General features: G+C 44.1%; 1 long non-coding RNA gene across 1 annotated transcript; it reads left to right on the top strand.

Moving 5' to 3' along the window:
- The first annotated feature begins 2,931 nt into the window (after positions 1 to 2,931).
- LOC141086700 (uncharacterized) lies at positions 2,932 to 5,038 on the top strand. Its single transcript, XR_012231645.1, has 3 exons — positions 2,932 to 3,061; positions 3,149 to 3,291; positions 4,235 to 5,038. It is a non-coding gene; the product is annotated as an uncharacterized lncRNA (long non-coding RNA).
- The last annotated feature ends 15,889 nt before the right edge of the window (positions 5,039 to 20,927 follow it).

Below are 20,927 nucleotides of genomic sequence, written 5' to 3' on the forward strand. Positions count from 1 at the left end.
TTTGGTATTACATTTGCCAGAAATTTTATCCCAAACCTAGCACAATTCCTCATAAGGCTTTAATTGTACAAACTGCGAGCCTGAGCATGCCTTGATGGGACTTGTAGTTCTCTAGCAGCTGGCGGGGCACAAGTTGCCTACCTCTTCTCCAGACTTAATGAGACAGTCACTGTAATTACTACTCATGTGAAGCACGTACAGTGTTTGATGTGTCCCTAAAGCTAAGGACATCAAAGGAGGGGGAAATGAGACAGTGTGGAGCGGGAAGCCAGGAGACAGACAGGCATGATGAGGGGGTGAGAGAAATGCCTAGTCAAAGGGAAAAAAAAACAAGAAAGTCAACCAGACCCGTTCCCGACCACCGCCTGGACGAGTCTCTGACATTAGGTCACTTAGTACTGACCACAGATGGAGATTTCCAACTATTGAATATATGTATATTGTATTTTACTGTGAATTCCCGAACTTCTGACAGAAGTTAAGTTAAAGGGCAGATTTAATTCTTATTAATAAAAAATAAGTCAGACTTCTAAAACACATGTATAAATTCCTCTCTAATTTTAAGAACTCGCTTACGGTCACTGACCGGACATGTTAATTCTTTACCTAAAGGGGCTGAAAGCCTTTGAAGCCAACATTGGAATCCAGTCTGTTTTTTGCACTTTTTTAAAACAAAAAGTCACGTGTCCAACCTCTATCATTCATCTTTGCAGCATATATAATGGTATTTAAGTATTTCCAGCAACTTCACTGAATCCTGCATGTGTCCAACCTCTATCATTCATCTTTGCAGCATATATAATGGTATATAGTTATTTCAACTCACCCTGCTTGTCCCCTTAGGCTGTGTGCACACGCTGCGGATTCTGCTGCGGTTTCTCAGCGGTTTTTAGCCTGCGGAACCGCAGCAGTTTCTGCTGTGGTGTACAGTACCATTGCAGTCTATGAGATTCAAAAACCGCTGTGCACATGCTGCGGAAAAAACCGCGCGGAAATGCTGCGGGGTTTTTTCCGCAGCATGTCAATTCTTTGTGCGGTTCTACAGCGGTTCCGCACCCATAGACTTTCATTGAGTCTGCAAAAACCGCAGATATAACAAAATCTGCGGTTTTTCGTGCGGTTTGGGTGTAAAAACGACTGCAGAATGTGGGGAAATTATGTAATGTGGGAGGAAGTGTAGTGTGTGGGCGGAGTGTAGTGTGCAGCCACCATATTTTCTGGAAGATGGAGAGCTACCGGCGCATGGAGATGGGCGTGGGACGTTTGATAGATTTGGTATGTATGTATGTTTGTATGTATGTATGTGTCTGTCTGTGTGTCTCTCCATGCACCAGTAGTGCCACAATTGTGCTCAATCGCCGCATCAGCCTGCAGCTCCCATCCGGCTATGGGATGGGAGAATAGGCCCCGCGGCAACTGAGCACAATTGTACAGTGCTAAACACGTAACAAAACACGAAACATACATGTAACATATATTACATACATTACATAAAACATACATGTAACAGACATGACATACAACACAAAACATATACTATATACTCACCATGCAGGCCCAGCCATCTTGTTCCCAGAAGCCCTCGCTCCCCTCGGTGGTTAATAAAGTTAAAAAAAAAAATTCCAAAAAAAAAAAAATACTGTCCGACGAAAATAGGGATAAAAATAGTGTCCCACGGCGATCTCTGCTGTTTTCGGGCGATACAGTAGCAGGAGCTGTGCTCCTGCTGTGTACCGCCGAGTTTCCCGCTGTTCGGGCGCTCCGGGACCTCGCTTTACGGCACTATAGCTGCGTGTGAACTTTCCCACGCAGCAGTGCCGTAAAGGAGGTTACCGGAGTCAATGAAGCTGCAGGCTGATATTCATAGCCTGGGAAAGGGGACATGGATATTATCCCCTTCCCAGGTGGTACATATCAGGCCGCTGCTGTCTGCTTTGCTTTTCTGGCTAGAAAAAAAGGGCCTCAAAACAACTAATAGTGCCGTGGGGGTGCCCCTATATTTTAGGGGCAGAAAGCCTAAGCAGACAGCTGCGGCCTAATATCACAAGCCAGGGAAAGAGGATTTCTGCATAGCTTATCTGGCTCTACAAAAAAAAAAAATTATGACGTGGTGGTGGTACCCCCATATTTTAGGGCCCCAAAGCCTACGCAGACAGGGGCTGCGTAGGCTTTGGGGCCCTAAAATATGGGGGGACCACCATGTCATTATTTGGATTTTTGGTCACTTTATTTAGAGACAGATAAGCTATGCAGAAATCCCCTTTCCCTGGCTTGTGATATTAGGCCGCAGCTGTCTGCTTAGGCTTTCTGCCCCGAAAAATTAGAGGGACCCCACGTCAAATGGTTTTTTGTCCTCACCTGAATTTTACAGCCAGAAAAGATACGCATACAACTGCGGGCAATCAGAGCCTAGAAAGAGGCCGTGTTTATTAACTCCAACCCAGGCTCCATTTACCATCCCTCAGTTGTCTGTTTTGTCTTTCTTGCCCTAAAATATAGGGGCGACGTTGCGTCTACACTCAAGTTTACAGGCAGAAAGGATACGTAGACAACTGCGGGATGATATCCATAGCCTAGGAAAAGGCCATGGGTATTAACCCCTTCACATTCTATAAATATGAAGCCGCTGCGGTCTGGCTAGTATTTATAGCCAAACAATATCGGTGCTCACTACCAAAATTATTTGTTTAACATTTTACTTGGGCTAAAAAAAAACAAAACTGCAAACTACCTAAAAAATTACATGATTTTTAACACATTCTGTTAAAAATAAAATCATGTGTGGGGATTAGGTTTAGTTTGGGTTAGGGATGTGATTATGGTTAGGCCATGGGTAGGGCTTATATGGAAATGTATGCTTTTTTGTTTTTTATTAGTGTAAATGATATATTACCTAATTCCATTTTCCGTTTGTTTGTAGGTGCATGATTTCCCAGCGCTTTGGGACCCCGCAGACAGTCTGTACAAAGACCGTGGGCACAGGATCGATGCTGGTGTAAAATTTTCTGTGATATGTACCCTGACTGGCATGCCTTGCCAAAAGCAACACAGTCTCAAATTGGTAAATAAATTTTTCTGGATCATTTTTTGTATCACGTGTTAAGAAAGCAATAAAGATTGTAAAAATTGCGTTGACTTTGTTTTTTAGAAAATGATGTGATGGCGTTCTGTTTGGGACCGATTCAACAAATTCCTTGCCAGCTGCCAAAAAAGTGGAGCATCCCCAACCAGCCGAACATTCCCATACTTTACAGAGCTTCAATTTTTGATATCAAGCCACACATTGCGAAGGTAAGTTCACCCAAAAAAAAAAATCTACACAACTTCCCATTCTATTTACATTACTTCTAGGTTCTTCAAAAGTAGCCATCTTTTACTTTTATTAAATGCTTTGCACACTCCTGATTCTAGTTAGTTCTTGGAAATGGTCTTCCACCAGTCTTGAAGGAGTTCCCACAGATGCTTAGCACTTGTTAGGCCTTTTGCCTTCACTCTGCGGGTCCACCTCACCCCAAACCATCTCCATAGGGTTTTTGGTCTGGTGACCAGGTCATGTGGCGTAGCACCACATCACTCTCCTTCTTGGTCAAATAGCCCTTACCTAGCCTGGAGGTGTGTTTGGGGGTCATTGTCCTGTTTAGAAAAAAAATATGGTCCAACTAAACGCAAACGGGATGGAATAGCATGCCGATGCAAGATGCTGTGGTAGCCATGCTGGTTCAGTATGCGATAAATTTAGACAAAATCCCCAACAGTGTCACCAGCAAAGCACCCCCACACCATCACACCTCCTCCTCCATGCTACACGGTGTAAACCAAGCATGTCAAGTCCATCCGGTCACCTTTGTAATTTTATACTTTTTAGGCCTTCATAGTGATTCCACAATTTGCGTTATGATGAAAACACATAAAACTCTTTGAATGAGAAGATGTGCCACAACTTTTGGTCTCTAATGTACATCTTCACTATGCGTAATAAAGCACTTGTGAAGCAACCAAAAATTCACACATGTGGCGCAGCTTATCACAATACAGCATGTTTATTTATCTGGCATTCGTTGGCGATGATTGTCAGCAAAGATAAGTCGCACAATGTATTGGTAGCATGCGTTGATTACAAATGCGTACAATACAAACATGCGTTATCATCATGCTATGCAAAATGGGGCACCGCAGTTTTCAAAAAGATTTTTTGTAGTTGATTAATAATTTTGTCATTTTTTTCTCTCAACAGCACTCAAGGGAACATACTTCCACAAGTTGAAGATTCAGAAGAAGGAGCAGGGTCCGTTGAAGCAGGTGACATCTTGGCACCATGTACTGACACCCCTTCTGATGGAGCCCCATCTTCATCAGCTGCAGGAACATCTGTTTCTGCAGCTGATGAACCATCAGGTTCCTCAGAAACTAGTGTACCCAAAAATCCTGCCTTGCCGGTGTCTGGAGAGCCAAAAAAAAAAAAAAAAAACAACTGGACACCACCTTGAAGGCAACATCTGAAACACTGGATTTGATTAGAAAAACGACCACTGAGGATGAGTTTGATTTCTTTGGGATGACAATAGCCAATAAAACTAGAGCACTGACACCGGAGAGGCAATCCATCCTAATGACCATGGTGCAGATGTCACTCACTGCTTTACAGGACCCTGCTCCCATAGCTTCCTATAACAATATCTTAATGGGCATTTTTGGCCTGTTCCGCCCAACACCACCCACCCAACAGCAGCGAACAGTGGAGTACAGGCCACCAATTACCAACCAAAATTACTATAGCCAGTGTGACTCAGGCAGCTCCCAGGCAAACTATCCCTATACCCCTGAGTACCAGTATTTGCCATAATTTTTCAATGCTCACCATAATATTGTTTACATTAACTAGACATGGTGTCCATTTATAACACCTTGTCAGATTCCACAGAATTATCCCAAAAAAGTTGTTGTTGACTCAAAATGTCTGGTTTGTTGTTGTTACAATACAATAATATTTTGGTGTATTTCTGTTTTGATATGCCAACAATGACCTTGAATTTATATATTTTTTTCAAAATAAAACAACAATTTATTTCCAATTTGGTTTTGTTTTTTTTGGGTAGACGTCTTATACAAAATCCATTAACTGTCATGGGTCGAGTATCACAGGACTATGGGATGGAGGATCAAAGTGATGGTAGATGGAGCAGGAATTGTAGGATTTCTAGCCACTGTACAGTGTGAAGCCTTGGAAGAATGAAAATTGTAAGAATGAAAATTTGTTACAAGAAAGCAATCACACACCGGCAATAAGAATCACACTTTTTTTTATTGATTAACACAACATATTTTTTTTTTTTGGAAACATTTACATATTACTTGTGGTCCTTTGTGACACTCTGTTCTTCCATCTTTCACTGCTGGTCAGGCTGCCCAACTCCAGCACAGGAGTATTGCCAATGCACGGCGCCTTCGGGACTCATAAAATAGTAAAGGTTTCTCTCACACGCACACCAGAGTTGGATGGTCTTCCCAGACCCACGTTGCGCAGAGGATTACATTGTGGCTGCTGGTACTCCAAATCTACCTCTGAGCTGTACTCCCGAGCATAGTTATGGAGTACACAGCATGCCTTAATCACAGCGTCAACGGTGTCTGTATCCAACTGGATGGGTGTGTGAAAGATCATCCACTGACTAGTCATGATCCCGAAGGTGCATTCCACATATCTGCGTGCACGACTCAGCCGATAATTAAAAATCCAGTCCCCTTCGTGGGTATGGGCGCAGCAGGGTGGTCATTAAGGGAAACGCCTCATCCGATACCATCACAAAGGGCACTGGATCTGTGGAACCCGGCAAAAGTCTTGGGGCTGGGAGCGTTCTGCAATCTTGAAGAATTTGCTGACCAATCTGTGATGATTGCAACACCCGAGAATCCCCTATACTGCCATAGGCACCAACGGCGATGGCAACAAATTTGTAATGTGCATCAGCCACCGCCATCAGGACCACCGAAAAATACTTCTTATAATTAAAGAATTAACGGAGATGTTGAAATCCTAAAATGGAGCATATTGAAACATATCATATACTATTGTATAGCCCTTACTAAATATTGGACCCATATTTGAGTTAAAAACTTACATAGAAACCGAAAAAAAGAGAGATATGAACTCAAGTAAACAAAATATAACAATCTTTATTACATGTAAAAATACATACAATACATAAACATTAAAAAGGTGGGAAACCCAATTAGAAATACCACCACCCACAATTCCACTACAAAAAGATATACAAAACCAGGGCACAGTGCTGCTCTTACATAACCGCCAAACAATGCGGGAGTAGTGGGCACAAACGTCCCCAAATGTATTAATCACTAAGATTCCCCATAAACAGGCACAGTGTCCAAATACAAGAGAAAAACGTACCTCCTGTGGGTGGTGATATAAGCCCCTTATATCACCACCCACAGGAGGTATGTTTTTGTATTGTATGTATTTTTACATGTAATAAAGATTGTTATATTTTGTTTACTTGAGTTCATATCTCTCTTTTTTTCGGTTCCTTATAATTAAAGAAGCGTGATCCTGATCGTGGTGGCTGCTGAACCCTTACATGTTTACCATCAACTGCACCTATGCAGTTTGGGAAATTGGCCACAGACTGAAAGCCTGCTGCGACCTGCAGCCAAGTCTCCTCGGTTGGGGAAGGCATCACCATGGGCTGCAACTTCTGCCAGATCATGTTACATGTGCACCTCACAATTTGAGAGATGGTGGATTTACCAACTCTAAATTGGAGGTGTAGGGATGTATAGCTCTCTCCTGTGGCCAAAAATCTGCAAAGAAACAAAAAATTAGAAATGTGACAAAAACATGTAATTAAACGTGTTTAACATATCCCGATGTAAGAGACACCATGAAAAAAATGCACAAAAGATATCCACGTCCATCTATGTGTCAGTGTGTGTGCGGCAGATATATGTCAACCGTCTGCTGCCCATGCAGTGTATCATTCCCACACGGATGGCTGCCAGGGAAGAAGTGCAACAGGAAGCAAAGACACGGTGTCAGGTACTGAAGAAAAAGCCCATTATTCCCTGATGGCAATGAAATCCGGCAGAGAAGGGGAGAATGATGGCAGCATCTTCAGCACCTGATGCCAGGGAACAGCGCTTTATGCAGCGCTTCTTCACCTGTGCAATGCGTGTCACACAGAGGACATCCATGTGTGTTGTCTGTGTCCACGTGTGTGTGACACTTTGTGAACCGTGCAACTTTTCTAAATCAGACATGTCAGCGTTTTGGACACACGGGCCACAAAAACACGCTGACATGTGCCTCAACCCACTAATTGGAGTGGGTGTACGTGTGTCAGGTACATGTGAAAAGTTTCCGCAAATGGACCTGACACACTGACGTGTGAAAGAGGCCGAATCACATACAAAAACAAAACTATATACTTACCGCAAGGTGATGAGCAGCCTTTCCTCAGCAGTGATCGCCTTCCTCATTATGGTATCGGCAAAGGTCAGAGGTGGTGCTAATATATCTAACAATCGGTCGAATGCGGGGATGGACAGCCGGCAGAACAAGATGAATTTGTCCGGAAATCTGAAATTATATGATGAAAAAAATGGTTAGTTGCTGTTCATAATATTTTAATAGACGGATTAAAGATATTTTGAACTTACCGCCTCAAATCTTGGTAAAGGACATAAAAATGTCCCTTCTCCTGTCGCTCAGCTACAAGCGGGTGCACCCACATTCTTCTGTTTCGCTTCCTCCTTCGTCGCTCCTGAAACTAAAATATAAATAAATGTTACTGATAAAAAAAAAAAGAGGCGATGTGCACACGTAGCGTAATAGCTGGGCAAAGTTCAGCGCAAATTAATAAACTCACACTGCCGCCTATTCTGCATCTGTCCTAAAAGACAGCATGTTCCAAAAAAACAAAAATAATGTCCCCCAATAGACTCAACGGCGCTCATGGCATGTTCGGCTCCCAATTATTTTTAAAAAAGTGATGTTAGATGACGTGACAGTTGCCAGAACGCGATGTCAAGAGAGCTAATTTGCACATACCATTATGGCAACGGAATGGAAGATGCCGGGAGCGTGGTGACAGGCTGAAAGGACTCCGTTGGCCTCCGGAGGGTGAGTATATCCCTAGTGTATTTTTTTTTTTTTATATATTGTTTACCAAATTATTTTATCCTGGCCTGGACCACAGTATCCAGTACTCCAGACCCTGGGTACCATCCGCACATCAAGCACTAAATTTACGTATGGTGGCCATAGGCGCATGCGTTAAGTGATCGTTTAAATGCACTCCTATGGCAATGTTATCGCCACCATTCTGCTCAAAAAATTATCATGCTGCATATTTTGCCACTATAAGAGTGCATAGGAGGCATTTTTTTAACCCCTTAAGCCCCAAGGGTGGTTTGCACGTTAATGACCGGGCCGTTTTTTACAATTCTGACCACTGTCCCTTTATGAAGTAATAACTCTGAAACGCTTCCATGGATCCCGGTGATTCTGACACTGTTTTCTCGTGACATATTGTACTTCATGTTAGTGGTAAAATTTCATTCAAATAACTTGCCTTTATTTGTGAAAAAAACGGAAATTTGGCGAAAATTTTGAAAATTTCGCAATTTTCCAACGGCACACAAAAAACTTGATAAGTAACATTTCCCACATGTTTACTTTACATCAGCACAATTTTGGAACCAAAATTTTTTTTTTGTTAGGAAATTATAAGGGTTAAAAATTGACCAGCGATTTCTCATTTTTGCAACACCATTTTATTTTTACGGACCACATCACATTTGAAGCCACTTTGAGGGGTCTATATGATAGAAAATACCCACACCATTCTAAAAACTGCACCCCTTAAGGTGCTCAAAACCACATTCAAAAAGTTTATTAACCCTTTAGGTGCGTCACAGGAATTTTTTGAATATTTAAAAAAAAAAATGAACATTTAACTTTTTTTCACAAAAAAAATACTTCAGGTTCAATTTTTTTTATTTTACCAAGGGTAACAGGAGAAATTAGACTGCAAAATTTATTGTGCAATTTGTCCTGAGTACGCCGATACCTGATATGTGGGGGGGAACCACTGTTTCGGCGCATGGCAGAGCTCAGAAGGGAAGGAGCGCCATTTGACTTTTTCAATGCAAAATTGGCTGGAATTCTGATCGGACACCATGTCACGTTTGGAGAGCCCCTGATGTACCTAAACAGTGGAAATCCCCCACAAGTGACCCCAAATAGATAAAGCGGCTTTATTCTTCGGGTCAGTACGGTTACAGCGATACCTCATTTAGGTCATTTTTTTTATGTCTTGTCGGTTTTATGCAGCTGACACCCGGCCGCGATCAGCGGCGCTCACCACGTGGGCGCCGCTGATCGCCATGACGTACTATCCCGTCCCTGGGAATTAAGTCCCAGGGCACATGGACGGGATAGTACGTCTCATGGCAGAAAGGGGTTAAACAGGTTGTGCGAAAAATTAAAATGTAGTGTCTATGGCGTCAGGGCGCACACTTGTCAAATGCACAGGGCACAAAACCGTTGATGAACGAATTCAAGCGCTATACCCTGCGGCCGCTATATTAAAGATAGGGTACCATTGCACATGCGACCTATAGTGCAGGATGTGCTGCGCGATAAACCGCTAATGTGAAACCAGCCTTACCTCCTCTATGTGGAGATTAATGTTTTGCAGCATAAACCACATCAAAACGATTCTATACGGCCTGCGGAGCCAGGCATCGCTGTGTGATCTGGTTCTCGGTCCGCAGGGCAGTATTTGGGCACTCCAATGCTGGATATTTGTGCTACTCATACTTGCTTTTGGATAGCAAAATGGAGAATGGGGGTTGGACAAGGAAATTACATCACCTTCCTTTTTTTTTCCTCATTAAACTTTATGCATGAGTTTAGCTGTTAAAAACGCTGACAAAACTGCATCAAAAACCGCACTCAAACCCGCAAAAAAACGCACAAAAACTGCACCAAAAACCGCACATAAATCTAAAAAACCGCGCTAAAAACCGCACATGCATTTTCTGCCAAGAGCTGCGGTTTATTGGTGAAAAAAAACCGCACCAGAATCCGCAGCGTGTGCACATGCCCTTATGCTATTGAGGTCAAGTAACTTTTCAAAGTGGTTTATGATCCATGTAGGCCTGGACACTTGTTTATCTGCTAAATACATTTATTGTATCATATCCGACAGGAAATTATCTCCCAATCCCCTCATACCATGCACTGTCCTCCCACCCCCACTACATCTAGCTCCTTGCATCTTCTCGCCCAACCACTTGCACCAGTGACCCATTTCCGTCACATCTACTCCAGCCCCTTTCCCCTGCTGTCACCCCTCACCTAACTTAACCTCTCTCTCTCTTCTGGTATCTTTCCCTCCTCATTTAAGCATGCCATCATACATGCACTACTTAAAAAACCATCCCTCGACCAAAACTGTGCCGCTAACTATAGACCTGTCTCTAATCTTCCCTTCATCTCTTAACTCCTGGAACGCCTGGTCCGCTCCCGTCTTATCCGCTATCTCTTTGATAACTCTCTTCTCGACCCTCTCCAATCCGGTTTCCGCTCTTTACACTCTACTGAAACTGCCTTCACTAAAGTCTCTAATGATCTACTAACAGCTAAATCAAATGGTCATTACTCCATGCTAATTCTCTTGGATCTCTCTGCAGCATTCAACACTGTGAATAATCAGCTCCTCCTCACTATGCTCCATTCCATTGGCCTCAAGGACACCGTTCTCTCCAGGTTTTCCTCCTCTCTCTCTGACCGCTCCTTTACTGTAACTTTTGCTGGCTCCTCCTCCTCTCACCTTCCCCTTACTGTTGGGGTTCCTCAAGGATCAGTCCTAGGCCCCCTCCTCTTCTCTTTGTATACTGCCCCTATTGGTCAAACAATCAGTAGATTTGGTTTCCAGTACCATCTCTATGCTGACGACACCCAATTATACGCTTCTTCTCCTGACATCACGCCAGCCTTTCTAGAAAACACCGGCGATTGTCTAAGCGCTGTGTCTAACATCATGTCCTCACTATATCTGAAACTGAACCTGTCAAAGACTGAACTCCTTGTGTTTCCTCCCGCTACTAATGTACCTATACCCGACATTGCCATTTCCGTGTGTGGTTCCACTATTACTCCCCAGCAACATGCCCGCTGTCTTGGGGTCATACTTGACTCCGAGCTTTCATTCACCCCCCACATCCAATCACTGGCTCGCTTTTGTTATCTGCACCTCAAAAACATTTCTAGAATTCAACCTTTTCTTACTTTTGACTCCGCAAAAACTCTGACTGTTTCTCTTATTCATTCTCGTCTCGACTATTGTAACTCCCTTCTAATCGGTCTCCCTCTTACCAAACTCTCCCCCCTCCAATCTGTCTTGAATGCTGCTGCCAGGATCATATTCCTCGCCAATCATTACAACGATGCCTCTACCTTGTGCCAGTCATTACACTGGCTACCCATCCACTCCAGAATCCAGTGCAAACTTATTACCCTCACCCACAAAGCTCTTCATGGCTCAGCACCACCCTTCATCTCCTCCCTTGTTTCAGTATACCATCCTACCCACGCTCTCCGTTCTGCTGATGACCTGAGGTTAGCATCCTCAATAATCAGAACCTCCCACTCCCGTCTCCAAGACTATACACGTGCTGCGCCAATTCTTTGGAATGCACTTCCCAGGTCAATACGAGTAGTCTCCAATCCCCACAATTTTAAGCGTTCCCTGAAAACGCATTTATTCAGACTGGCCTATCACCTCAACACATTAACCTAATCTATCCCTGTGTGGCACAGCCAAAAGTTTTACCATAACTAGGTTCCCCGCATCATGTTCCCACATGCTTTATGCATCCATTAGACCTCTGTGTCTGTACTGTTACACACTTAACATTATGGCTGGTCCATACAATCAGGGCAATTGTTACCACCCACCTTTCGTGTCTCCCCTTTTTCCCCATAGATTGCAAACTTGCAAGCAGGGCCCTCATTCCTCTTGGTATCTGTTATGATCTATGTGATTATTGTTATGCTGTAATGTCTATTGTCTGTACAAGTCCCCTCTGAAATGTAAAGTGCTGCGGAATATGTCGGCGCTATAGAAATAAAATGTATTATTATTATTATTACATGTTCTATATGCACAAAGATATCTGCTGTCCCCCCATAAAATCACACCAGGGGGAGCCTGCAAAACATCTGGGCAAAAAAATATTTGACCTTTTAAAAAGTAAGAATTGATAAATCGGCTGCAAACAACTGGAAAACAAAAACATTACCCAGAACCGTGAACATAAAATAAATAGGTGAACACATAGGGCCCGATTCATCAAAGCTTTTATGCCAAAATGGCGACTCAAAAAGCTCCGATAAAGTGGGTAGGACTAGGGCAGGGTTGGGGGTGGCAACTCCTGCTCGGCAAATTCAATGTGAGCAGCAGCGTTCCTTACACTACAAATCTTTCTCCAATCCCCGAGTGGAGTAAGACTTGTGGCAAGGTGCACATGGAGGAGCACGCTACTTGTCTGACGCACCTGATTCATTAAGAGGAATGCACCTCTTCGTGAGTCAGGAGCAGAGGCGTAGCTAGAGGTTCAGTTCAGGGGGATTAAAACATCAGAGTGGGTCCTTAACCAGGTAACATTGTGTACAGCTACAGCTGTGAGGCCTAATAGTGGATGTAGGAGAACCTCAGCAGATGACTGCGCTGTTGCTGAAAACAAATCTCTATACAAAAACCAACACTGATATTACTGCCATATGGTGACCATATAGTGGTAGATACCAGTGCTGCAGAACATGTAATCGATTACAGTACAGTTACATGTAGTGACTTACAGGTGACGTTCTTTCTGATGGAGTTGTTCTCTTTTCCTGTTTCTTGAATCTGGCCTAGACCGCCATAGCATCTTCTTCCAGCCACAACTCATCTGCAGAGATTGCAACAAAGAAACATTTCACTTCTCACATTTCCTGCACCGTCCCCATGTATCCCTAACCTGCACAAACTCTTCATCCTGCTGATACCCCAATACTGAGCCACTGCTGCCGTATATGTCACTAATACTGCACCTGCTGACTGGTATAAAAACAGGGCTCCTCTTACTGCCCCATATAATAATGCCACCACTGTGCACCTTACAAATTAAAATGCCTCCTTTGTGCTCTCCAGATGGTAAAATTGCCCCTAGAAAATATTAATGCCTTGTGCAAGAGACCTAGAAAACAGTGTCTACATTTTGCCCCTAGAAGGGGTTAATGCCCTATGTACACCATTGATAGTCACAATACTCTGAGTGCCCCATAATAATAATACTTCTTAAGCTCATATTTTTCATTTAGTAATTTCCCCTGAGACTCTCCATATATAACTACCCTATGCACAGTATGATGGGCCCACAGCTCCCTTGTACACAGTATGATGGGCCCACAGCTCCCCTATACACAGTATGATGCTCCCACAGCTCCCCTTTACACAGTATGATGGGCCCACAGCTCCCCTATACACAGTATGATGGGCCCACAGCTCCCCTATACACAGTATCATGGGCCCACAGCTCCCCTATACACAGTATGATGGGCCCACAGCTCCCCTATACACAGTATGATGGGCCCACAGCTCCCCTGTACACAGTATGATGGGCCCACAGCTCCCCTGTACACAGTATGATGCTCCCACAGCTCCCCTTTACACAGTATGATGGGCCCACAGCTCCCCTATACACAGTATGATGGGCCCACAGCTCCCCTATACACAGTATCATGGGCCCACAGCTCCCCTATACACAGTATGATGGGCCCACAGCTCCCCTGTACACAGTATGATGGGCCCACAGCTCCCCTGTACACAGTATGATGGGCCCACAGCTCCCCTATACACAGTATTATGCTCCCACAGCTCCCCTTTACACAGTATGATGGGCCCACAGCTCCCCTGTACACAGTATGATGGGCCCACAGCTCCCCTGTACACAGTAGGATGGGCCCACAGCTCCCCTATACACAATATGTTGGGCCCACAGTTCCACTATACACATAATGTTTGGCCCACAGCTCCACTATATGCAGTATGTTTGGCCCACTACTCCCCTATAGACTGTATGATGGGCCCAGTGCTCCCCTAAGCACATTATGATATCTCCACTACTCCCCCTCTAAACAATATAATGAACCACACAGTAGTTTCCATACTATATAATGGCCCCACATTAGGTCTTACACTGTATAATAGCCCCTAGGTGGGCCCCAAATTTTATAATGGCTCACACATTAGCTACATGCTATATAATGGTCCCTAAACTTTATGGAAACCTTCCAAAGTAGTCCCTACAATGTATGAAGGGTCCCACACGGTAGCCTACTCACTCTATGAGGACCCCCAAAGTAGCCCCAAAACTATATTAGGGTTCCCCACAGTAACTCTCCAAACTGTATGAGTGCCCCCACAGTAGCCCCCATACTATATGAGGGGCCTCCATACTTTATGATGCCCCCAAAGTCACATGATGCCCCCATACATTTTAATTAGAATAAAAAACAAATACCTAATTCAGGATCCTGACGAGTCCTGCTGCAAAGCGCTAGGGCACGCACTGGAGTACTGCAGCACTCTGCCGTTCTGTAGGCTGCAGGCATAAAGCGACCTATGGTCTACAGAAAGGAAAGAGTAGTGCAGGGAGATCATGTCTCTCTGCTTTACCACAGAGCTTAACTATATGCGCACGCCGATGCAGGATGCAGTTATGGGTAGCAGTATCACTGGGTAGGCCCCTCTGAGTGCGGAGCCTTGAGCGTCCACAGCCTCTGCCCCTCCAGTAGCTACGCTACTGATCAGGAGCACGACATCTCATCAAAACCAGCTGCACCACTTTTTGGGGGGGATTATAATGGATCCATGACTGGCAAGATCAGAGATGCAAACCAACCTAAGGGAAGATTTGACTAATGAATTTTCAGTCGGTTTACTGTCCGGACGAAAATGGACCACACATGGGCCCAGTATTAGTGCACTTAGGCCACCTTACACATAGACCACAGGTTCGTGTGAAAATAAAAAGTTGGCAACTCATGTACCTGTCCACTATGCAGACAGGCGTACGGATCTGCACACAGAGCCAGTCAGGGCCACAATTTGTGGATATGACTGGACCGACTTTTAGCCATGTGGACGTTGCCTAAACCTTAGCTGTTAACAAGTCCATATTTTTTTGCAGTGTCCTAAAAAAATAGAAGATGTCCACTTTTGTTCCAACACCACCATTCAAATCCACGGATCTGTGAAAAATTTGCACTACACACTGCTGGCACTTAGCTGCATCCTAGAACTGTTATTTTTTCACTGACTACTAGGAAACCTTCATCAATTTTTTTTTCCACAAGTGAGAAAAATCTGATGCAGCCACTGATGGAAACCACTCCGCTTTTCATTTACACAAAAAAAAAACAAAAAAAACTGATGTCTAAATAAGGCCTTGTCTGCACTACGCACTTTGGCCTGCCTAGTCTGGTATAACTGTGGCAGCTCCTCATCTATGAAAAGTGTTGGGTCTGTAGAGATTTTCATTGTGTTGTTGACTAGTCCCATTCACTGACTGCAAGCAGGGATATTGAAAACGGTAACGAACTCAAACACAAATAGAGAAGTCTATGAAACTGTCTTTGTTGCCTCGATCAACCAATCACAGCAGAGCTTTCATTTCAAATTTTGCTCTTGCAAAATAAAAGCTAAGCAGTGATTGGTCGCTATGGGCAGCAAGGACAATTTTTCTTTCAGTTTTTACCCATCGAACTATTTAATTTTATAATCGCCTGCGTTTGTTAACTTTTCTCATAATTTTTGTGTTTGCAAATGTAAATGTGCGGTCTATAGAGGGTTAATCCCGTCACAGTCTCTTATATCAGCAGTTACCGTTCTGCTGTTTGGGGTCTGTTCAGACTTGTCCCAAGGTGGGAAGGCTGTGGTTAGGCTGGGGTTCTGCTGCCTCCTTCACTCTCCACCTGGCTCCAGTGCCCACCCAAAGCAAGACAATAATGCCTTTAGGGTGGTAATCCCACACACACAGGAGACAAGCGCCACAGACTGAATTCCTGCGCAGGCTGAAGAAAAGATGTGTACATAAGACTCACACACAGTGATTTATGGCCGGGGAGACAGAGAGACCCTACTATTTAACCCACTCCCATATAGGAGAATAGGACCTTCTACACCGGATTCTGCTCTCCCGCCAGCTGACGGCCTAAATCAAAGTGCCCATGCCAGGGCTATACTTAGCATACAAAGCTGTGGTCAGGCCAGACAGGTTTTTTTGCATAGTCTGTGGTGATTGCATCGCTCTATTCAAAACAGCCAGATCAGTTTAACAATGGTAAATATAACATTTTCCATCTGCCCCTATAGCCTACAAAATTGTCCAAATCCCCCAAAATATCTGAATTTTTTCAAGTTGGTCAAATTTCTTATTTTAGTTCCCCAGTTTTTCTATATCTGTAAAAGCTGGGCGGCATCTAATATCTTCCATAAGGGTTTAGTCCAGTCACGACAGTTAGGTGGCAAACAATATTTTGAGACGAGCAAATTTATCTGGCACGAATTGAGTTTGATACAAATTTTTCATTGACGTTTGTGAATCTGAATAATTTGAGATTCGTTTTGGACGGCTCGCCTAAAATGATCGCTGCCATGTTTCAGATAGCATAAGACAGAGATGAAGGATCAATGAGCTTGGGCACAACTCATAATGCCTTGCACTTACCCCACCCGGTAGCACAGTCAATCTTGAGAGAATGTAGTTCAGACGTTACTGATGACTTGTAGCCACAATAAAAAACCATGCAGGGAATGCTGCTGCCATTTTGTGGAGAATGAGGATAGGAGAGAAGACCGCAGAGCTCAGTCATAGATACAAAGTATGCATTGGCCCCGATTCCTCAGAAAAAACTGTGGTAAAAGCTTTGAAAAGTGGCAAAATGGTTGCGTAATGAAAAGCAGCATAAAAATGTTGAGACTTTTAGTATTTTTGCACCATTTTCGTCCAGTCCTGACAAAGTTGGAAAAGCTGAAGTAGGGTGGGGCTGAGACGGCACATGGGACCCCTGCTCGTCAAATTCATAATGAGTGGTAGTGTTCCTTATGCCATAAATCTTATTCCAGCCCATGTGGTGAGGAGCAAGCACATCCGCACATTGCCTGATTCATTAAGAGGTGTACCCCACTTAATGATTCAGGTGCCTTGCAATCCACCCTGCTCCCCGTCTTGAAAAATGCAGGTCTTAATGAATCGGGTCCATTGTGAGTACAGATGAGCAAATGCATTCAAGGAGAATCAAATTAGCATCACATTTTTAACATATCGCAGAACATGGCAAATTCAAACAGTTTGTGATTCCATTGACTGGTAAATACCTTAAATGGCTTTGAATATTTTTACACATGCCGGTGAGTGTGACCAGGTGGGCTTCCCTGTAATGGCTTTCATCTACTACATAGTATAGCACAGTAGTCAATCGGGAGAGCCTATCACATCCTGAAGAAAAGTATTGCAAAAAAAGGGGGAGACAAAAAAGCGCAATAGGGTCTTATCCACGTTACAAAAGACAGTATATCATGAAATATGCTCACCTGGTTAGGATGAGATAAGAGCGTGTAGGTAGCGGCTGCTGCAGATCCACAGGTCTTCAGTGACCAAAGAAATGATGAATCCAAAGGGAGTTTGTAGCTATATTCCGCGCTGCCGCTTTAGACAAATTCCAGGAGAATGCTGTATGATTGCAGTGGTTTTATTCTACGCGTTTCAGGGGTCTCATGCCCCCTTCATCAGGAAAACCTGATGAACCTGATTTTCCTGATGAAGGGGGCATGAGACCCCTGAAACGCGTAGAATAAAACCACTGCAATCATACAGCATTCTCCTGGAATTTGTCTAAAGCGGCAGCGCGGAATATAGCTACAAACTCCCTTTGGATTCATCCTGAAGAAAAGGAGAGGCCAAGGAATGCAGTAGCCATTTTGTGGTGAATCTGGACAGTGAAAGGACGTGACACAACTTAGCCATTGAGATTGGGAGAGATATATATAATACACTGAATAAACATTACAGACAGTGTGTGTGACAGCACAGCACTGTGTGAGAAAAAGAGGATGCACTTTTTTCAGGGCAAATTAAGTACCTTTGATTTGTCCTGAAACAGATCACCGCAAATCAAATTCTGGGGAAAGTCTCTAATTGTGAGAATTAGCGTGTGAGAAGAAACTAGATTTCATCGCAAAAAACTGATAGAAAGGGAGAGAGACTGGAGTCGCTGACAATGTGTTAGATAGAATTCAGACATCCGTCAGGTGAAGCGCTGTCTGAGTAAGGACCGGCCATGAGTCTCCTAAGCTAAGTCATGTGAGAGGATCAGAGCACAGAGCACTGTCACTCAGATCACGCTCCCAGCAGAGCGGAGCCGAGTGTCATTATCATATCACATGCAATGCTCTCGTGTGAGAGAGTCATCGAATGCCATACGCTAATGAAGTTTTTATTTTTTTTGGGGGGGTTACTAAATGTGTGTACATATATGTGCATGTAACGTAGTGTGTGTGATAATATACTCTCCTACCGCCGTCTTCTCTGGCAGCCACTGCCGTTCGGCTCCTCTTCTGAGAGATGTCACTGCTCTGCAGACTCTCTGGGTAACACTTTGCACCGCGTGAACAAGAAGAGACATTTAGGCCGGGATCACACATGTGAACAATACAGCCGAGTCTCGCATCTTAATACCAGGCACTGCCGCCGGCACTCGGATCAGAGCGTGCGGCCGCATAGAAATACATGCAGCCGCACGCTCCGCTCCCGAGTGTCGCAGGCAGTGCCGGGTATTAAGATGTGAGACTCGTCCGAGTTTCTCGCATGTGTGATCCCGGCCGTACAGTGTAAATCTATGCCACGACAGAATGGGCCTTATAGACTTACATTGTAAACGGGGCTTCCTGCTTATGTACAGAGCATAGACTTGGGCTATAAAGCCTGGAGTGTGCTGACGTCACTGAGAAGAGGAGCAGAATGACATTGGATTTTGGCGAAAATGGCAGTAGGTGACTATATTATCACACACACTACACAGACATATACATAGATTTAGTAAAATAAAAAAAAGAAACTTAATCAGAGAGCTTGTTTATATACAACTGTTCATTCTAGTTCAGTATATAGTCATGCACGGTGAGGTCACTTTGATATTACTAAGTCAGTCTTTGTGTTAAAGGGCTTTAAAAGAGTTGGATGCACGAGCTGTAACGACAACTATATGTATATCAAAGGGTTGAGTTTTTAACAATTTAGGAGAAGGATTTCTATTTGTTTTGGAATTCTTGGAGGACTGAGAAGATCATATTAAGAAATATGGATGTCATGGGAAAGAGGTCCCCTGATCTGAACTTCCTAAGAGCACAGTCAGATGGCCATATAACATGGCCAACAATCGCATCGCAGTGCACGGACTGGCCAGCCACTCTTCTGACCCGAGCGTGACAGCTGCATAGAGATACAAGTTGTCACGCTCGAGTCATGACGTAGGGGGTACACGTGATTCATCTGAGCCTATTGTAATCGCCCATTTAACCCTTAACTTACAAAATCTTACTTCACCTATAAACCCTCCCCTTTACTAATAAAACAAGAGACTTTAGTTGGATTAAATGGCCACAGCAGCCTTTTTATTAAACATTAAATTACAATCAAGTTCAACAATATCCTTCCGGGATGGGTGGTCCTCGAAGCCCCAAAAATTATAAACTGCAGCTATTCAAATTCCACCTTGGCCTCCAGATTTAGTCTTACCCCCAGCCGCTATGCACCAGCTCAGAGGCAAATAGTAACCAACCCAGCCAAACCCAAACCGATTAACAAGCCCCTTAATCATAACATCCACGGGATTATTTATACCCCGTCCGCTTGCAATCACCCAGGGGGAGTCCAGGACCACTTGAGATCCCCACCCCCTCCAATCCGCCATTCCCTAATTCCACCAACTTCGAGGACCTCCCCCCATCCACCACTGCCGTGATAAATCATGAACACTAAGAATAAAATTTGTCAATGGAGACCACAGTACCAAACCAAAGGGAGGGTGGGTGGGAGCTTCTTGTCCGCTCAGTGGAGGTACGTGAAATGGTTCCCCTACAAGATGACTGATCCCCTGTATCAAGCCCCTACACCCCACCTCTAACTCCTCCTCCCCCCATGACCTTCACCCTTTCACCACCCAAGCCCTCCTGTTAACCCCAAAATGCCTCCCAAACAATAAGGCTCACTAAAATTCACACATTAACCCAACATGCTGTCCTCCCTGGATGGCCGGGGGCCCCATACGGCCTCTATGGAAAGCTGCTGGCCAGTCTGAGTATTGGGATGCGATCGTCATCCGTGTTATACAGTCTGACTATGCCCTAATACACATGATGAGCAGATGCCAGTTGTCCATATATTATGTATTTGGACATTTATTTCGTAGGCCATTATGTAATACTACATTTCTCCTGTAGTGGCCACTGCAGGGAAACTGCATGATTGACTGCAGCTTCTCTTGATAAAAAGACCGATTGAGGAGGTTTCTAAAGCCGAACCCGTGGTGATCAGGTGGTTTCTGGGTCTGCTTACATTTTAATTTGGGATTATCTTCACAAAACAACCTCTTTAACAATAGGGGGTGCAGAGATGGATGTTGCACTTGGACGCTTGTGCCCCTCTGCCACATAAGAAGACATCAGTGTTGTAAATCAAACATGGGTTTACTCCTATCACAGACTCACACTGGGGCTCTGGAGCTTCAAGTTACGTCTCTGATCCATTGTGTTCTGAATTGGGTGGTCTGTAGTTTAGGACCCCACAGAAATCACAGA

This window comes from Dendrobates tinctorius, unplaced genomic scaffold (genome assembly GCF_039654945.1).
Source record: "Dendrobates tinctorius isolate UK_male_01 unplaced genomic scaffold, ASM3965494v1 ptg000032l, whole genome shotgun sequence".
NCBI lineage: Eukaryota > Metazoa > Chordata > Amphibia > Anura > Dendrobatidae > Dendrobates > Dendrobates tinctorius.